This window comes from Chelmon rostratus, chromosome 16, assembly GCF_017976325.1.
Source record: "Chelmon rostratus isolate fCheRos1 chromosome 16, fCheRos1.pri, whole genome shotgun sequence".
Lineage (NCBI taxonomy): Eukaryota > Metazoa > Chordata > Actinopteri > Chaetodontiformes > Chaetodontidae > Chelmon > Chelmon rostratus.
Window position 1 is genome coordinate 2638140 of NC_055673.1, and position 16831 is coordinate 2654970.

General features: G+C 42.1%; 1 pseudogene; it reads right to left on the minus strand.

The window, feature by feature from the left end:
* Window positions 1-2540: 2540 nt before the first annotated feature.
* On the minus strand, window positions 2541-16831 carry LOC121619993 (annotated as a pseudogene).

Consider the following 16831-nt stretch of genomic DNA (forward strand, 5'->3'; position numbering starts at 1 on the left):
TCCTCAAGTCAGAAATAAAGGCAGTCTTGGAAATACATGAAGAGCTTCTAAAAAAATTCAAAGTCCTCCACTCAAAACTCACAGAAAAGAAACGGTTTGATGAGAAGTACAGTGAACTGCTGTATGACACTGAAACCTTAAAAATGCACAATGTAGAGCTCTGTGAAGAGATGAAGGAGCTCAGAGTGAATATCCAAGGCGACAATACTCGCAAGGAAGCTTATGAATCAATGCACAACGTGAAAAAGGCTCTAATTACTGAAAATAACAATCTGACAAAAGAAATCGAAAAGATGACAGAAAAGGTCAGAGAGCAACAAGCTTTGCAAAACAGGAATCATGTCCAAAGGCATCAAAATGAAGCCGTGGGCTGCCGAAATCGGCTCAGAAAGTTCTGGAGGCAATGTTGCACTAAAGTACGGAATGGGACTCGGACATGAGGCGCCCCGTCCCGGTGCTGAGCCTTTCTGAGTTTGTGTGTTGTCTGCCTGGTGGTGAGGTTTTCTCCGGGTGCTCCGGTTTCCCTATCCTCTTCATAACCATACAGCAGTTGGGCACTCTCAGTAGTCCCCAAAGGCTAATTGGTTTTGGAAAAAAAAACTCTCATATATATATATATATATATATGCATATACACACACACACACAGGCAGGTCCTGAAAAGTCAGCTGAATGGTAAGAACAAGGTCCGAGCCATCGACATGTACACAATACCAGTCATCAGATACCCCGCTGGAATCATAGATGTGGAGATCCCAGCTGACGCCAACATCAGGAAGAAGGAACACGAGAAAATTGAGAAGCACCAAGAGTTGAAAGAGCAGCTGGAACAGATGTGGAAGGTCAAGGCTAGCGTGGTTCCTGTGGTAGTCGGGGCACTGGGGGCAGTAACCCCCAAACTGGGAGAGTGGCTGCAACAGATCCCAGGAACAACACAGAATATTAAAGGTGTGATCACCAGAGACGTGAAAGTAATGCCAGCCGCCAATCAAAACCAAAAGAAGAAGAAGAAGACGGAAGAGTATGGAGAAGTTTTGAAAAATGAAAAATGACGAACATCGTGCCGACCCCCCACAAAAGAGTAAATTTGTGCGTCGGTACAATCCTGGCTATATAAAATACGGCTTCGTAAACGGAGGTACTGAGGCAGCGCCCAGAGCCCAGGGTGTGGATTGTGGGCTAACGCTGTCAAATGAGGCACTAAAGCCCTCAAAACTACAGCGGCATCTGCAGACCAAACACCCGACGAAAGTGGGCTGCAGATGCAGAAAAGGTCGGTCGTGTCACTGACTGGCAGCTCCAGATGTGCACTGACAGCCAGCTACCTCGTAGCCAGACGTGTGGCACAGAGCAAGAAGGCGTTCACCACAGCGGAGGAGTTGATTTTGCCTGCCGCTGTTGATATGTGCCGTGAGATGATTGGAGAGGCCGCTGCAAAGAAGCTGATGACAAACGACACTGAGTCACCGCATCGCTGACATGGCCTCAGACATACAGCATCAACTTCTTGAAAGAATGAAAATGTTTTCACTGCTGAACCAACTGAACATCTCAGTTCAAGGAAGAAACAGCAACATAATGTATGAATGTATTTATTTTGTCACCTTTTTGTTTATATATTGTTTTATTGTTTTATTATTATTTATTTTATTATAAGTAAAATGTCAATATTGGTCCTTTTTTAATTAAAAAGCCTGACTTGATCATTTAAAAAAATTTCTTGTCCCGGCTTGATTTGTGCCAGAGGCTTGATGTGTGTGCAGGTTTACATACACATGTCTAATAAAAGTCTTTGTGATGATCCCATTGTATCATATCATTTTATTTGGCAAGGTTGTTAAACTGTGAGTGGATTTGGTTTATTATTGAATACAAATCAAACCGTGAGTGAGGTCAATTAAACCTATACAGTGTAAATATTTTATGGGCCCTTGGCCACTTTGTGCTATAAAAATTGGGCCTCAAGGTCAAAAAGGTTAAGAACCCCTGATATAGACGACAGCACCCTGTTAAAAAAAATAGAACACCACAACAAGAACATATATTGGTTTGCTGTTGCGCTGTGGTATATTATAGCCACATGCAGAAGCCACTGAAATGTTTTAAAAGCAGGTTTCAGGTCATAACTATATCAGACAACTGTACTCATAGTAAAGCCTACCAAACAGCTTCGTCAATAATTAGCTTTGAGAGATGTAAATTATCTCTGTGTTCATGCAATTCCTGCAAAAATAACCACTAATGTGCTATGGAGGCTACAAAAAGATAAAACTATTCATAATGCAATGCTGCAAGACAAAAGGGAGATACTGTTAGAAAAAGTCAATCCAACAAAAAATCACCTGAGGCAGGAGCCTTCATCAACCACTGCGACGGCCACAAACTCTGGGATGCTTCTGACTCCGTAGGACGAAGTGAGCATGTATTTCACAGAGTGCTTCACTGGAGGACAAACACATTTCTGAGTTAGGCTGCTTTGTTGTCACACTTTACACGACACTGCACCACACTGTGGCAAATAATGTCACATCGTTACACGAATGGCTGTTTTAATATGTGATATTTATTAAAATTATCTGTCATCAACATCTGCCTCATTCCACAGTTAACATTTCTGGATCTTTTGTTGAAAGTGAAGCAGAGCAGCATCAGTGCTGTTCTGGACTGGCCTGGCTTATCGTACCATATCATACCATAATTTTATGGATGGTATTCATGAATCAGATGTGTAATAATAGGAGGGCTGCAGAACCCGACTTAAAAGTCAATTAATGCAGCTTTTCAGAAAAGAACAGATCATAACACCAGTGAATAAATCAATTAACAATTTTATTTATTTTATTGATTTGTTGTTTTTATTCTTCTTTGTTAAGCGCCTTGTGCTCCTTTTGGATGCTGGAAGGCGCTATAGAAATAAGGTTTGATTGATAAATAACACATTTAAAGATTTCCCTTTCCCTTTTTAAAAAAGCAGGACTTTGTTCGTAATAGAGTATTTTTACATTGTTGTATTGGTACTTTTACTAAGTATAAGATCTGAATTCTTCCACCTCTGTTGATTTCTGGTCTAACAGGCATCGAATGTGTGCGTGGAGTAATACAACAGAACCCAGTACCATCTGCTTCCTGCAGTCATCATGGATGGATTATAAACATCAGCTGCACGTGAAATACAGGATGAAAACTGGACATCATTCCAGTGAACTGTTGTGTGAACAGCATAGTTGAAACAGTGACGCATTCACTGTGATCGCTGAGCAGCTGGATTTCTGTCTGATGACGATGATGAAGAGTCTGAAGCTTGAAGCAGAAATGAAGTGAAATAATTTAATTTGAAATTTAGAGACACAAATTCAAACATAATCATAAAACAACAAAATAAACAGGAAAGAAAAACTTACTGTTTGCAGGTCTGAACCCTGAAACACAGATGAGAGATTAAAGTACTAAAAGTGAAATCAGAATATATGAAAGGACACAAAAGAAAACATGTTTGTTCCACTGACTGACAGACTGTATACAGCACATCTGTTCAGGACCTTTACTGTGTTCAACATCAGCCAGCTCACACTTTTCAAAGCTTTTATCCTTTCAGAATAAATTTGACATGTTCTCCTCGGCATGAAACTGCGTGTTAAATCCAACAGTGGAGGAAAAATGGCTTCACTCACCGTTATTGTTCCTTCTCCACATGAAGAGTCCGGCGATGAAGAGCGGCAGCAGCAGCAGCAGCCCGATAACAACTGCAATAACAGCAACAACAGGAAACTCCGGGGGAGGAACTGAAGCCAAAACACAACATTCACACCTCGAGTGAGCAGTGACGTCACTGTGTCCCCGACATCATCGATGACTTTGATGAGTTCAGTGTCATCGTAACAGATAGAAATGACAAAAGTATGAAAATCAGACACAAGCTGCAAACTGGAATTATCCTGTTAGCTCAAAGATAAGATTTGAAAATCAGAACCAAGAGTTCACATCCTCACAACTCGTCCACATCTGAAGTGACAACAAATACTTTGGTCAAAACATCTGTAGTCCAGTCCAGGTCCACATACTGATCTCAGTCTTACCCCAGTTGGTCCTGATCTCTGCTTGGTCCAGTCTGGTGACGACGTCGTCCTTCACACCAGGGAGATGAAACACACAGTCGTACCTGCTCCAGTCTTCAGGTGTGACCGATGAAAGGTTCAGGTCAGCGCTCATCTGGAAGGTTCCATCGTGGTTGGGGAGGATCTCTCCGAGGTCCACGCCCTCGTGAAGCTCCTCTCCATCTTTCCTCCAGATGAGTGAGGCTCTGTCAGGGTAGAAACCTGAAGCGTGGCAGCTGACTGGAGAGGAGGGAGTCTTCTGGAGGAGAGACACTGAGGGGAGCTCTGCAGAGAGAGAGAGAACTCATGCTCACTGTGCTCTGACTGTCACAGGCTCTGCTCTGATGGAAAGTAACGTCAGCACAGAACTGATGGAGTGATAAAACAATGGCAGGTCAGTCTGAGCAGGCTGTATGAACATTGTTGTGTCCATGAAACTACATCAGGTCATGTGATTGTACCTGTTCTCTGCAGAATGCTCTCTCCATAGGCCACATACTTCTTCAGCCACTCAGGAAAAGTCTTAGTGAGCTCAGTCTTAATGTTATTTATTCTAGTTATCTCATCATCCCATCTCAGTTTGGTGGTGGCAGCCTGCGGTTTCAGAGCGATCCATGTCAGCGTCTTCAGGTCGAATGATATGAAGTCTTCTCCATCGTAACCGTACTGCATAAAACAACGAATCTCTCCGGTTTCATCATCCCACTCACAGCCACTCATCTTCTGTCAAACATGGACACCTGACACAGAAACACAGACTGTGATTAATAATGATGTACAGACGAAATCTTCAATGGAAAGATGATCTTAAAATATTGTTGCATTGTGTGATGAGTGATTAAATCCACTATTACTGTTCCAGTGGTGGATGTATACCTTTAATTTTCCTCCTGTGTATGTGCGTAACTATGAAAACATTTTGATGATTTGTCACAGTTGTGTAACTGGATCTCGATCCCTTTGTGTGTTATCAGATTTGTGAATGTGTCAAAGATGTGTCATGGTTTTGGTTTTGTTATTTCCAGTTAAATGTTGAAAGTTTTCCTTTACTTCCTGTGTCTTCCCATCTTTGTAATTGTTGATTTCTTCTTGTTGTTCTTATTTTCTTTTCTTCAGTGTTTTCACTTCTAGCCTCTTTCTAGCATTCCCAGTGTTTTCCTGTTTTCCAGTATTTTTTTTATACTTGCTTTGTTTTTTCCTTGGACCTTGCTTGTCTTTGGATTTGGGGATTTCTGCTCCCTTTGTGGATTTGTTTGCCTATTTGGACTTAGTTCTTTGGATTTGCCCTTTGCCTGTTACACCATTCCTCTAAGCCTTTTGTTGTTGCCTTTGTGATTAATAAATAGCTTGACCTGCACTAACGCTGCTGCATCTGGTTCCAACCTCTTGCTTCCTTGTTCTGGCGGTCTGCACTGCCGTCACAAGAAACACATACTGAGATGCATGAATGTGTTCAGAAATCTGCAAATGTGTATTCAGAATCAGTGTGTGTGATCAGTTAAATGATTAAAAAAGAAACTGTATTCAGATTTGTATTGAGATTTGTAAATATGCAGACAAATCTGGACATGCATACGTAGATACTGATGTTGGAAAAGTTTGAGTATTTAACACCCAAGAGCTGGAAATCCAGACATCAGTTACAGCTCAGGCAGCGTCTCAGTTGCTCGTCTTTCCATGTGACATCTGCTACTGCTGACAAAGGTGGATGTAATGACGACAAAGCTCATTATTCATAAGCACAATAAAAGGGAGCCAAAATGACCAATTTCTCAAACACCTGTTGAACAAACCTGATGTTTGTTTTACATCCTATGTTTTGCCAAAGTGCTGAAAGTGAAGATGGGAAACATTACAAGTCTTTACCATCAGCTGAAACGGTACCATTCCAGCGACCACAGCATTTATTCATGGAGTTTTTTTCAGACATGTTGGGGGCTGGACACTCAAATAAAATGAAATAAAATTCACATTTTGGCCTAACATTATTATTTGTTGTTTATTGTTTCTATATGTATTTTTTATTTTATTGCAAAACTGAAGGCATTTTTAGCCTTTATCAGCCAGGCTCCTATCACCTATACCACAGTTAACCACCCGAAGATATTTTGCCTTAACTCAATTCAAGGAAACTTAATTTATGGAGCACTTTAAAACAAACACGGCTGTAACAAAGCCTCTATCATGGGGCTGTCATATGATTGTATTGGACGGTTCGGCGGGCTGGATTCAGTTGATAACTGCGAAGGTAACTTTACAACTGGGATGCAGAACAGTTTATGAAGTAAAAAGTAAAATGTAACATAATCCATACTTTACCTCCACTTTGATTGAAGAGCTGCATCAAAGTGCAAATCGTGGCTTTGAAAAATTTTGGCTGATTCTGAAAACACTCTCCAAAGTACCACTCCAGCTGCTGAAGATCATTTTCAATTATTTTTTTCTCCCAGTCCTGTTTTGGTTCAATAATCTCTCTGTCGGTGGTGCAATAACCCACCAGGATCCCGTCAACCTCAACATTTGCCTCAAACTTTGGGACATTTGGGATTCCAGAAGATGCAGTTATGAAGAACTTCACGGAGTGTTTCACTGCAGGACAAACAAGGTTTACACATCCAGTAAGAATATACACTCATCATAAATATGATGATTCAATTAAAACAAAAAGTCTCATCCAGACAAACATTTGGATGTTGAAAAAAGGCCAAAGACGACTGAACCTTGACTCAACTAGATAATAGATATGAATCATAATACACATGTGATTATACGTGAAGTAATAAAAAGACCATCTCATAGAACATCCAGCAATCTGCCTCCTGCTGTGCTGGATTACTTCAAACATATTTTTGCTGGTCTGGTTTGCAGGTCTGACTATTTCAGGAGGGAGTTTGTGTCATTCACCTGCCGTTAACACTCGGATCCATGTAAGGTTTGCAGGGATCCAGCTGAGGTAAAAGTGAAAGTAAAGACTGTATCCTGCAGCCACGACATGAGAGAGTTTATGGTGAAGATTTAAAAGGTGTTCTTACCTGATGATGACACGTGACAGAAGACAAGAAACAAAAATAACTTTTTCATCTTTTTTGATGATGACGTGCGGATTAAATTCCGCTGGTCCGTCTTCCGTCCAGAAGTTCTTCTGCTGGAGAAAGAGGGGCGGGGATTCAGTCTGTACCTGAAGCAATGTGACACAACAGGTTCTCACTGATGGAAAATATAAAAGAAGTTTCATTCATGTTGACAGCTAAATAATAACCATGACAAACTTTATTCGTCATGGCAAAGAAATAAAACCCACTTGATAATAATAGTAAAAACAAGATGCAAAGAATGATGAAATTAGAATAAAGAGAATGCGCAACATAAGATGGAAAATAAAACTGAATATAAAATGAAGTGAAAAGGAGAGTACACAGAATGCACAAATCCCATAAAATACACAATTTATAAATTATAGTAAATAATAAATAATATAATAAAGCATGATAATGGATGATAAATGAGGGAGTTAGCAATGTAGCTTGGCCCTGGTCCATTAAGGGCTTTGTATACAAGGAGGACCTTAAAATCAGCTGTGAGTGTCACAGGAAGCCAGTGCAGAGCAGCTGAAACTGGACTGATGTGGTCCCTCCTCTTGGTTCTGGTTCAGAGCCGAGCTGCAGAGGTTTGATTGAGCTGAAGTCTCTCAGTGCTTCTCTTCAGTGCCTCACAGTAATCGAGTCGGCTTGAAATAAAGGCATGAAGCGGTTTTCAGCATCTTTTGGATTCAGAAATGATCATATTTAGCTGTTTCTGAGTTTTTGGCGCCTTGTTGATGTGGGACTTGAATCTTGGACCTGAGTCTGGGAGAACACCAAGAGTGTAATTTCTCTAGATTAATAAAAACCATATCTCTTTTTGTTTTGGGGCTGACTTGTAGAATTTCAGTTTTGTTCTCATTTAACTTGAAGAAATTATTGATGATCCATTTATTTATTGCCAACAGACAGCTACTAATGGAGTCTGTAGCCGCAGCATCATTTGACAGAGATGTACAGTTGTGTGTCATCTGCAAAACTATGGAAACTTGAAAACTTGAAACTTGTGCTTTTTAATGACGTCACCAAGTGGCAGCATGTATAATGAGAACAGTAATGGACCAATCAGCTCCCTGCAACCACAAACCAGACAGTGGCGTGCACAGACTTTTTGAAGGGCAGGGGCGAAAAGGAAAAAAAGGGCACATATAGCACATCCTCGCCACTGAAGAGGGCACTTTAGCACGCGTTTTGGCTCCCAAGAGGGCACTTTAGCATGCGTTTCGGCTCCCAAGAGGGCACTTTAACACGTGTTTTGGCTCCCAGGGGGCACTTTAGCGTGTGTTTTGGCTCCCATGGGGCACTTTAGCACACGTTTTGGCATCCAAGAGGGCACTTTAGAGCGTGTTTTGCCTCCCAGGGGGCACTTTAGCATGTGTTTTGGCTCCCAAGAGGGCACTTTAGCACGCGTTTTGGAGTCCAAGAGGGCACTTTAGTGCGCGTTTTTCAAAAACTGGGCCACTGCACGCCACTGAAACCAGATGTCATATTTCTGACATCGTTTGAAACCAGTTTAACACACTGTCAGAAAGACCAAAAAACTGTTCAAGACAATTGATTAAAATATCACAGTCAATCGTATCAATCAGCCTCATCCTGCACTGAATGGTCATATTTTTCATATTTTTCTATGCTGACAGAGTTTGATTCTGTCAAAAACAAGTGAAGCAGAGCAGCATCAGTGCTGGTCTGGACTGGCCTGGACTTGTCTTTGACAGGTTCAGCATCAAAACATCCTGCATATCTGTCAGAGGCTGACAAGGACTTCAACACTGGACCAAGATCCAGTTTCTACCTGGAAAAACAGCTTTAAAAGGACAGTTTATTCAAACACACCGGAGAGGTTTTAAAAGGTTTTTGCTCCATTTGCTGCAACACGTTTGATCCAATACAGAAGTTCATAAAACAGGTTTGAAAGTACATGAAAACTTCTGTGTCTACTTCATAGAGGCCACAATAAGTGTGCACAAGCTCCACACACTGAACTTTGGACATAGTTGTTCATACAGTTTTTCCATCAGCCCTGTGTGTTTGTGATTTCTTCCATAAATAACATCTTTCACATCACATGTCGACACAAACCTCACAGATCATTAAATGACTGAACTCAAAAATGAACCAACAGAAAACATCAATCAGAGCTCCATCACACTTTTATTAGTTTGTGGAAGGTAAGTGTAAATCACCTGTATTAGCAGGAGGGATGCAAAGCTCAGCCACACACGCACACACACGCACGCACACACACACAGAGTAAAGTGCATGTGTTTCAAATAACAGATCGTAAAAAACAGGGAACATAAATGAACACACATAAAATGTAACAGCAGCTAAAAAACAGAAGATAAAGATTTGACTTCATCCACATTTAAAAGTTAAAAAGCAGTTTCACGTCCTGCGGGCAGGTCAGTCATTCATCTTGGTGTAAGTCATTCAGCTTTTTATGTAAAAACTCCAGAATTGTCTTACACAATGAAGAGACGAGAGTTTACAGCTGGGGTTTAGTGCAGAGTCTTGTCACTGATGGTTGTAAGTTAAAGATATTTTTATTAATGTAGCTGCAATAAAGAAACACACCTGAGTGAAAACTACAGTCAGGAAAAGTCATTCACAGGCAGCAGTCTCCATGTTTCATCGCCGTCTTCTAGACAAAGAAAAGTTACTCAACATTCGACCAATTGGCAAGGAGCCATAATTATGTGTCGTGTTCCTGAAGACGTGGACAGACACACACGGGACATCCAGGCCGCCCATCCTGTGTTTATCCTCCACAGAACATCTGTTTTCATCTGGACTCACTCAGTGGGACCTCCATCAGAGCTCACTGGAGAACACAACAACAGAAAATAGAACAGGTACAATGATAACTCATGATTCTGCTTCCACATTCTCCATTAGTGTGTTTCAAAAGTCCAAACATCAAACAGGAAAAGATGAAAAAAAAAATCACTGAAGTGGTTCATTCTGGTCACTTTCCTAAAAATCAGACAGAAGGAGAAATGAAACGAGTGTAAATGCAAAAACACTCACTGCGCTGCATCATTCTAAACTATGGAGAACTGGTTGTGGGTCACATCTCTAGTCCGCGTCCAGGTGCCGTCTCGCCCTCGTCATGTCCCGGCTGTTCTCATGCATTAGTTCAATGTTGAGTGTGTGGCTGCTTTCACATACAGTGTGTTGGTGTTAAACTCTGCTGTCTGCTGTTGTGAAAACCTTCCCAAAGTGTTGTAAATTGTCGCTGTTGTTAGATATAAACTGTTAGATTTATTTCCACCAGGGGGGGCCCACCAGGCTGGACTCATTTAATCAGCTGATCTCAGTCTCCAGCTGATGATTCGCTGACCTCTTGACTGGTTGGAACAAAAACCTGCAGCCACGCCATGTCTTTTACAAATTAGCACCAAGTTCTCTCTAGAAAAGAAGTAACAGTTTTTCTGCCACAGTAACGTGATTGGAGTCCTCTTCTAATCCTCACTGGGAGTCTGTCAACACTGATCAATACATGACAAGATCAATAACTGATCAGGTACTTATTGGAGTTCATATTGGACATGATTAAACTTCATGATGTCAGCGATTTCTGTATCTGTCAGTAGTGGAAAGTTACTAAGTTCACTTAAGTTCTGTACTCCATTTTTGAGGTAATTGTACTTCACTGAAGTATTTTTTTAGATACTTTATATTTCCAGTCAGCTCCATTTCAGAGGGAAATGTTGTGTTTTTTTATTCAGAATTACTTTTCGGATAAAGATTTTGAATTAAAAACATACGATGACTGATTGAGGCCCAAAGAGGTGAAAATATCAAATATTTCACACAAAAAACAAAAAGGTTCAGAGTTTCAAAAACAAATACATTTGTTATTTCTTTCATACTCTGAGGGCTCTCGGCCCCTTTACAGGGGACCCAACCCCAGAGCTGGGAGCAGCTAAACTACTTGACTGTATATAAAGTAGTAAAAATTAGCTCCAGCTGTAATATTATATCACTCCCTGGACATTTTCCTTCAGAACGAGTACTTTTACTTTTGATTCTTCGAGAACATTCTGCTGATAACTTGCTTTTACTTGAGCCGGATTTTAAAAGCAGGACTTGTAATAAAGTACTCTGACATTGTGGTATTGGTACTTTTACTTCAGTAAAGGATCTGAATACTTCCTCCACTACTGATTTCTGCTCTAGCAGAAGTCAAATGTGTGCATGTTCTCATGTGACAGAACACACTGTCATCTGCTTCCTGTCGGGATCACGGATGGACTGAGGAGATTCTTTCTGATGCAGAAAGTCTGTGAATAAAAACATCAGCTGCACATGAAATACAGGGTGAAAAGTGTTCTGTATGCCAGTGGACTGTTCTGTGAACAGCAAAGCTGAAACACTGTTGAACTCACTGTGTTGAGTCAGCAGCTGGAGGTTGGTTCGATGACGATGATGAAGAGTCTAAATTTGAAATGATAAAATTATAAATGAGAGATGGACTGGACATGAATGATTGATTACTAATGCTCATGAGAAAACACCTCATGTTGATTAATTTTAATTAAAAAACAATACAACAAATACAGCAAAACTTACTGCTTGCATGTTTGGATCCTGAAAGACAGATGAGAGATTACAGTATTAAAACTCAAATCACAATTCATGAACAGACAAAAAGAAAACACATTTGCATGTTTTGGAGAAACAAAATTTCACAGATGTAGAGTATAAAGGTAGGGGAGGAACTTTACATGTGATGGACACCTCCACTGTGCTCTTTGGGCTTTTAAGTTACTGAACATCTGCCAGCTCACACATTTCAATACTTTTATATTTTCAGAATAAATATGTCCTGTAACATTTGATCCTGGACTTGAGCCTCCACGTTAAATCCAACAGTAAACATTTCATTTCAGCCACAAGAGGCCGAAGTGCGCCACTACCCCAATGCTCTAAATCGGATGTGACAGTGAGTTGTGGTGTACTTCAGCCTCTTGTGGCCGAAACGAGTATTACAACAACAAAGACTTTGAGGTGCCACTCTCACTGCCACAACTTAGAAAAATGGTCCTGGCAAAGCTTTTTTTATTCGCCTCACCAAATCAGATCACCATAATGTTTTTGTCTCACTTTCAGGGCTCCTGTGAAAAAGGCTTCACTCACTGTAATTGTTGTTCCTTCTCCGGATGAGGAGTCCAGCGATGCAGAGTGTCAGCAGTCCTGCAACAACTCCAACAACTGCACCAACAGGAACCTTTGAGGGAGAACCTGGAACCAAAACTGAACATTAACACTTTGTCTCCAGCACTGGAAGCAGATGAATGTTTGTTTAAAGAATCCACTTTCATATTTAAAGTGAGAATGTAGATGATTTTCATTGATACAAATGTCTGTTCAGACATTATCACTGAATGAGGTTACACTGGTGATTGAGCCTATAGCCCTCTGATGATATATATGCCTGCAGTATTATTGGTGTCTGTCATTTCTAGAAAAAAAAAACGCTGTATAAAATGACTGCTAATGCTGCAGCTTCACATTAAAAGCATTTAAAAGGCAAATCACCAGTTGACTTCTATTAAGAAGCAGACACAGGAAACACAATGTGTTTGTCAGTGAGCTTTGCATTGACCGCTAACATTCACCGAAGAAGCCTCGACAAAACAAACATTTTTGAACAGCGGATCAGATTGAAGTATTGCAGCGAGTAATGAAAGAAGAAGGAGCCACAGTGAGCTGATAGATAAAGAGCTGCAGGCTGCTCACCTCCAACTTCTCGCCCATGTAACCATCTCCCTTCACTGTGTCCTGCTGTCTGCAGCCTCGTGCTGTGGGCCACATAAAATCACCACGGTGGCTCACAGAATGACGGAAAACTGCCAATTACAGCCTGAATTCTTCATTAATATGACAGTAGTTTGGTTTGCTGGGCCCAGAATTCTGTGACCTGTCGACTGACCTTCACTCACTTGAACAGCAGTTTTGGTTTCCTGTAACACTTTGATTTGCTCTGCTACAGAGAAGAAGCTTGTTATATTATTGAGGATATATACTGATAGAAATGATGGTCAAAACTCTGAAAACCAGACCCAAGTTGTAAACCAGATTTACCCTGTTAGCCCAAAGTGGACGAATCAACACCAGTCTTACCCCAGTTGGTCCTGATCTCTGCTTGGTCCAGTCTGGTGACGACGACGTCCTTCACACCAGAGAGATGAAACACACAGTCGTACCTGCTCCAGTCTTCAGGTGTGACTGATGAAACGTTCAGGTCAGTGCTCCTCTGGAAGGTTCCATCGTGGTTGGGGAGGATCTCTCCGAGGTCCACGTCCTCGTGAAGCTCCTCTCCATCTTTCCTCCAGATGAGTGAGGCTCTGTCAGGGTAGAAACCTGAAGCGTGGCAGCTGACTGGAGAGGAGGGAGTCTTCTGGAGGAGAGACACTGAGGGGAGCTCTGCAGAGAGAGAGAGAACTCATGCTCACTGTGCTCTGACTGTCACAGACTCTGCTCTGATGGAAAGTAACGTCAGCACAGAACTGATGGAGTGATAAAACAATGGCAGGTCAGTCTGAGCAGGCTGTATGAACATTGTTGTGTCCATGAAACTACATCAGGTCATGTGATCGTACCTGTTCTCTGCAGAATGCTCTCTCCATAGGCCACATACTTCTTCAGCCACTCGGGACAAAGCCGAGTGAGGAACACCTCAACGTATGCTCCTCTCGTTTTCTCAGCATCCCATCTCAGTTTGGTGGTGACAGCCTGCGGTTTCAGAGCGATCCATGTCAACGTCTTCAGGTCGAATGATATGAAGTCTTCTCCATCATAACCGTACAGCATAAAACCATGAATCTGTCCGGTTTCATCGTCCCACTCACAGCCATCCCTCCTCTGTAAAACATGGACACCTGACACAGAAACACAGACTGTGATTAATAATGATGTACAGACAAAATCTCCAACGGAAAGATGATCTTAGAAATATTGTGCATTGTGTGATTAAACCCAATTTCTATCCAACACTTCTGTTACAGTGGCAGATATTGTCCTGCACTTCCAGCAGCAGTAAACCCAAGTGGTTTTGTCTTCTTGTCTTCTGTGCACATCAAACTGTCACAACAGTGTGGGTCACACTATGGTTTAGGGTTTAAGGTGCCAATCATGGACATCTCTTAACCGGTGCTTTCTAATAAAGACATAAAGACAAAAAATAAGACACACCTGTGCGACACCTGCAGTCCTGGATTAGTTAGTCATGTTGAAGTGATCAACACGTCCAGCAGATATCCAGGAGCTCACTCAAACACTGAGTATAAAGTAAAAACTAAATATAACAGAGTACATACTGTACCTCCTTGGTTGAAGAGCTGCATCAAACTGTGAATCGTGGCTCTGAAAAAGTTCGGCTGATTCTCAAAACACTCTCCGTTGTACCACTCCAGGTGCTGAGGATCGTTTTCGAAAAATGCTTTCACCAACTCCTGCTTTGGTTCTACGATCTTTCTGTTGGTGTCGCAGTAACCCACCGGGATCCCGTCAACCTCTGCAGCTCCCAAAAACTCGGGAATGTTCTGGACTGCAGAAGACCCAGTGAAGAAGAACTTCAGGGAGTGTTTCACTGCAGGACAAACAAGGTTTACACATTCAGTAAGAATATACACTCATCATCATCACACTCATCGTGAATATGATGCATTCAGTATGATTCTGTTCAAACATATGCACTGACCGGCCACTCTGCACACCTGTTCACCTGCCCGCTAACACGAAAATCTAATTAGCCGATCATGTGGCAGCAACTCAGTTCATTTAGGTATGTAGACACTCGAGCATCAGAGTGGAGAAGAAAGGTGGTTTAAATGACTTTGTGAGGCTGTTGGTGCCAGACGGGCTGGTTTGACTGCTTCAGAAACATAAAGACAAAAATAAGACACAGAAAGAGAAAATGTCCAGTGAGCGGCAGCAGCCTGATGTTGTATTTGATGACTGATGATTGTACTGCAGTTACACATTGCTGGCTTTGTCAAAGCATATTGCAGAAAGGCCTGTGACTGCTTCATGCTTAGAGCTGTATACTGTGCACATCTAGTGGTTCAATCTGGGATAAGTCTTGCATCAACGGTGATCTGTAAGTTACTTTGCTTCATTAGAATCTTAACTGAATTGCACTGTTTGGGTACATTTGCACATTAGCATTTGTGTTATTCACACAAACCATCCTGCAGCTTAATTATTTTCATTCAAACCACCAACTTGCATCTTTAAAATAAACCTGCAAACAGCATTGAGACCTCCCTGAGCCTCCCCCGCACAGCCCTTTATCTAGTAAGTGTGTGCATGTTTGAATGACTACAGGGCCTACTGAAGACTCAGCTCGTGTGGTCAGAGTAACACTAACACTAACACAGACTTGAATATTGGGGAAACCAAACAGCCACTGAGCAGACGCATGGCACAACACAGAAGGGCTAACTCTTCAGGTCTAGACTCAGCTGTTTACCTGCACCTCAAGGAGGAAGCACACTCCTTTGAGGATAAAAATGTGCATATTCTGGACAGACAAGACAGATGGTTTGAAAGAGGGGTGAGAGAAGCCGTCTCTGAACAGAGGGGGAGGTCTGAGACACCACCTATCTCCCACATACAATGCTGTCCTTTCATCTCTCCCAAAGAGATTCAAAAATTTAGCATCTGACAACAAACAACAAAGCCATTCACGCATGGCTCAAGGAGCCTGCCAATGACAACGAGGCAGACTGTCGTCGACACCCAAGGGTTGCACCCTACCCCGCCTTAATGGGGGATCGTTTGCCTCACAATAGAGGGATACCATCCTTGGTTTGGGGGTTGGCGTCACTCAAAGGATAAATACTTGAACCTAACACCATTTCATTAGACTAGAGCTGTCCTGTCTAGTCTGGTGCGCATGAACTGATGAAGCCTGCTCGGATGAGAGGCGAAACGTCTTCTAAGACAAACTGACGAGGTCCAGCTGCGAACGACTGAATGCCCTAAAGCTTACAATGACCTGGATGAATGAGAATATTCACAGGCCTTTTGTTTAGAAAGAAGAAATCAGCATCTCATCCACTGAATTTCTTTATTTTCTGAGAAGTGTGAACAAATGACTAATGACCACCTGACCCGCTCTCTGTCCATGGTGCTGAAATGTGCGCTAAAGTCGTGTTTTCTCTGCTCTCAGTCTCAGCATTACATGCAAACGTCAGGCACTGTCAAATATTTATTGCCATCATTGTGCACCACGCCCTGTTTCTGGCTGCCTCTTGCAGCAGTATCACACCTGGAGAGAAGAGATCAGCGTGAACAAAGCACCGAGTTCACGGAGACAGTCACGTGACGCTGTCATGTCAGTATGTTTCCAGCACCAGTTGAATCGATGCCACGAGGAATTAAGGCAGCTCTGAGGCGAAAGGGGGGTCCGGCCGATCGTTTGATCAAGCGGTATGAAAGTGAAAGTAAATGAGCGTGCGTTTCAGCCGCGCAGGAGCAAAATGCAAAGAGCTCCAAGTAAAGATTTAACATGCGATCTTACCTGGTGATGAAACGCGACACAAGAGAAGCAACAACAGTAACTTTTCCATCATACTGTGATCAAGGAGGCGCGACCGACCCGCTTCAGCTGTTCGGCTCCGGTCGGGTTTTCCCTGCGGGAGGAAG